Below are 4,900 nucleotides of genomic sequence, written 5' to 3'. Positions count from 1 at the left end.
GTTTTCCATCTTGAAAACCACAGAGGAAGTAGTAGATAATCTCCCAGACATGAACTCCAAGAGCAATGAAAAAGTGAAAAAGGGTTTTAAATAGCTATAATGAAATAATTAAATTAAAGTGTACATGACCAATTGTGCACCAATATTATTAATTTACAAAGTAATAATATCAGTAATACTTTCCAAACAAATGTACATAAACCACAAAAAAACACATAGGCACACACACTGAGAATGGTCGACTTCTTTTCTGGTAAAATAATAAAAATAAGAAACCACCATAAAACTTTCTCCTGTGTAAATTAAATGGTTCTGCTGCATTAACTTCATAAAACCATAATCCTCTCCTCCATAAACTATTACATGCACTGCAACATATCTGATTTATGAGGTGTAGAATCGATGGGAAAAAAATTAATGCTTCAAAAACATATTAAAGACATTATTGAACAGATTTTAATTGAGATTTGATTTCAATGCCCCTTATCCAAATGATTAATAGATCTTGCCCCTCGACTTATACGTGCAGAGGAGAGAGTCTTTAATATGACAATTAAGTATCTGTCTTTGCGTTTTATGTAGCTATTCTCCCCAGATCACTTCATCAGTACAGTGTGGCTTTTGAGCAGATTAAATTGAGACTCAATTTTCTCTATTTTCCAGCACTTACTTATGTTTTATGACAAGCAGTAAATCAATTTTATGCTATTATTGATTTTTTCTTAAATGGACACAAACCATTTCGCCTTTTGCCCTTCTTTTATGCTTTTCTTTCCCTTTTTTCACTGTAGCTCTGATATACAGCCAGCAGAGGAATTTTCAGCAATATCCTGACATTTCTGCAGGTTGGTCAGACCAATCTTCTTTTTTATCACATCAAAACTGCCATTTTTAACTTGAATTCCATCACTCTTAAGAAAAGAACAGAAGAGAAAAGAAGAAGAAAGGAAGATAAGAGATGAAGAAAGGAGAAAAGCAGAGAGCAGAGAAATCTTACTCTTAAACTAAATAGATGACTGCTGAAATGTATCATTTGTAGCACCTTAACTAAGAACTGCTTTAAGTATAAATTGAAAACGTAGTCCCCTCTTTACTGACAGTCTACACTTGCACAGCTGGGTGGACTAAATACCTGTCAAGTAAACACAGTGCTTAAAATTATTTATGCATACATCGTCATTGTAATGTTAATTGCAGGGAAAAGCTGAAAAAGTCACAACTGGTATCAGAAACCTGCTGAAGACTGGGGAACATCTACAGCAGTTCTGTGGCATGAGAAGCCATTATTTCAAGGACACACTTATCTGGAAGTGTATCAGTGTGTTTGAAAACTGCTTTAAAGCAGACACAAGGTGCCTAGAAGCAAACCAATACAACCCCTAAAACATTTAAAATAATGAATTCCATTACAAAATTAAAGGACTGATATGATGTGCTGTCAATGCTTAAACCATGTAAAGCTAATAAGGAAGTAACAAAGTGTTTTTTTTAACCCTTAGAAGCTGTTGTTAGTCTTCATTATTCTGACCAAATAAGAGTCTTTCCTTTTCCAAGAGAAGTAAACAGGGCTTTCTCTGCTGGTACTTCCAAAATAAAAACGTAAACAGTCAGGAATTTAGAAAAAAATATTTAGGCATTTATGACCATTTTTCTGTAGACAGAATTAAAGATTTTCTTGCCTGTGGCGTGACTAAAAGTTATGAATGATTCATTTGAGAGAATGCTGTGTTTATCATTTACCATTTGTTCATTTTGAGCATATTACAGTTGCAATGCCCAGTTCACAGCAGATAGAATTAAAGGCAAACTGTTTTTGTATGGAAGTATGAGGTGCACAAGCCAGCTCAGACCATTATAGAAGCCCTCTAGGCAACCTTTGATGGCAGCCTATGAGTACCACATTAAACGTGTGTCATATTTTTTTCACGGTGATGTTCCTTGCTATGTGGTGACCCAATGAAGACAAAATTATGGATGGACAAATTCCCTGCTTACTTGAGTGGCAAAAGCAGAGGACGTGAAGCAGTGGTGACTGTCATTGAAGTCAGCTGTCACATTTGCAGTTTAGTTTTTCAAACATTTACAGTAAAACACCTTAACATAGCTCACAGAATTGAAGAGGGAGGGACCACCTTCAGAGTACAGCTGGAATTGTAAGCTGTCTGCCTCTGCTGTTAGAAATATGTGGAGAAATTACCTATCATTCCCTGCAGAGACATCTAGTAACATCCCAGTCCTGCTTTTTAGTTTGGTGATAATATGCTCCTATCAGTTTTAATAGGTCCATGCTGGATTCAGAAGGTATTATGGATTGTACAGCAAGCATATTGTCATTAAATTAAATTTTCAGAACATTCCCCAGCTCATCACAAATACCACAGAGAGTAATCATAATCGGTTCTGAACACATGTGTAATTGCCTTCAGCTGGCGTTTTTTACAGTTGACATTGTTCAGCAGTGATAAGGTGATTGGTGATTTGAATACACAGCTTGTTTCATAGCTGCCGTAATTGAAATATGGTATGTGTGAATGGAAGATTACATTAAGACTTAGGATAATCACCTGACATGAGAGTAATTGAGTCTACAATCTGCCACTGAGTCTCTCAGGGAGGGCTGAAATGAAAAGAAGACATTAGTAGATTATACCACTGCTGGCTCTGCTCTGTGCTAGAGTGCCAGGTTGGCATTCCAGTACTGCAGGCTATGTGTGGATGCCGTCTAGGGCACCATAAATGAAAAGAAATAGAGAAAAAAAACAGTTGATAAGAAAAGTTTAACTCTGCCCCAGGGACAATGGGGTCTGTGGAACTGTGTACTGCTTAAACTAATTTTATCATATTTGGCACATTTTCTACAGTTGCATGCAACTGCACTAATATTTTTAGCTTTGGTATTTGGATGTGTGCTCTTTCTGTAGCAGGTATTTATTTTTTTCTTATTTCAATACTGGGTATAGTGATTTTTTTTTACATTTTAATTTTTGCATACATGTTGACTTACTGTATTTAAAGCTGAAATTTTGGCAGACAAAAAAACAGTTACTGTAGTTGTGTAATATTCAATAAGCAAAAAATTATTTATTTCAAATCCAACTAGTGTAAGTGTCTTAATATGTCTTTATAACAGCCTCTTGTAGTCCCTACAAGCAGTAGGATCAGCAGTCTGCGCCAACCAGGCTTTGCTGCATGTCAATGTACTGATGCAAAGAGAAGGACGAGTGAACCAAGGAATTACCTCTCTAGTGAGCTGCTCCTCTGTTGCCCTGGCTTTGTGTGTGTGCGTTACCATTGTTTTTAGCCAAGCTGTGACTGTGGACAATTGAGGATCCAACTATGCTGTCTGGCACTCTTGTCTGGACACAAAACTTTCTAACAATTACAAATTCTTTTGGGAGGTAGAATGCTTCATATGTATTTCAACTGTGCATATGTTGTAACCCATAGCAACCAATCATTATCACGCAATGGCAATGATTAATGATTATTAACAAATGTTAATAAAGGAAAATTAACAAATTACATACTAGCTAGTTTTCACTAAAACTAATATTTAACCACTTGCTGACGGGGGTGTTAACACCCACTTCCTGTCCAGGCCATTTTTCAGTATTCAGCGCTGCGGTACTTTGGCTGATGTTTATTTCCGTCATGCAACGCTGTACTGAAATTAATTGTATACCTTTTTTTGGGGACACATAGAGCTTTCTTTTGGTGATATTTAATCACCACTGGGGTTTTTATTTTTTAATATATAGCAAAAAAGTACTGAATATTTTTTTTTAAATGGTTTTCCCTTTATTATTTTAGGAAACATTTATTTTTACCAAATTTTTTGGTAAAATATAAAAGGCGGGGTCACGTCAGGTAAATAGACACCAAACATGTCAAGCCTTAAAATTGCGCGCGCCTGTAAAATCGCAAAAAAAACACCCTAGCCAAAATTGGCCATAGGCGACGCTTTAAAAGATTTTACCGCTCACCAGTTTAGTGTTATCAGTGATTGATGGCCCTAGAATTATTTCTCTTGCTGCGACGTTCGCGACGATATGTAACACGTGTAGCATAATTGGAGCAATCGTCGTTTCTGCGTGTAGGCACATCTAACGCATTTTTGTGCATCTATGTGGGGGACTTGAAAACATTTTTGTGGGGTTTTTTTGCTTTGTGTGTGTACATTTTTATTTATTTTGTGAGCAATTTTTTTTTTACTTTTTTTACACGTAACTTTATTCTTATCACATAGGGTGCTATGAAATGCCCTATGTGATAACAAATTAGAATTACAGGTCCCCTTTATGGAGACATCAGGGGTCTCTAAGACCCCTAATGCCACCGAGGGACCCCCAGAGAAGCTAATGAAGCACAGATCTGCTTCATCAGCTTCTCTCCGGTTTCTGTTCCGGAGAGTGACAGAGGAATGCGGAAGTGATATAATATGCATCTTTTCCTGCATTCAGAGACCGGGAGGAGAGCGGAGGGAGATTGCGTACTGAACTCCCTCCGTTCTCAGTGCACAGAGCCACATCGCCCGGGATGAATAGACGCCCGGGATCGCGGCAGCGACGGCGACGACAGGTACGGAGGGGGCGCACACTCACTTGCATCATACGAGCGACCGGTCGTCTTTACAGACGCCGGACCGCTTGTAGGAAAACGGTTTCCCGTTCGTGCGTGCCAGGGAGTACGCGTGCACAAAGGACGTCTAAAGTTGCCCACCCGCATCCAGGAGACTCCCGTCCGGCTGTCTTTCAGCGGACGGGAGGTGGTTAAAGAGTATTTAACTCCCAAACAATAAATTGCAAGAAAATATAGCTCACCAATTCTTAGATCTGGTGGCTGCAATAATTTTCTTTTTTTAGTTTTTTTAACCCCCCCCACCCCCCCCTCATTTCCCCCC

The sequence above is a fragment of the Nanorana parkeri genome, unplaced genomic scaffold, assembly GCF_000935625.1.
Source record: "Nanorana parkeri isolate BGI_ZX_2015 unplaced genomic scaffold, ASM93562v1 scaffold105, whole genome shotgun sequence".
Lineage (NCBI taxonomy): Eukaryota > Metazoa > Chordata > Amphibia > Anura > Dicroglossidae > Nanorana > Nanorana parkeri.
Note: the sequence above shows the minus strand (reverse complement) of the source record.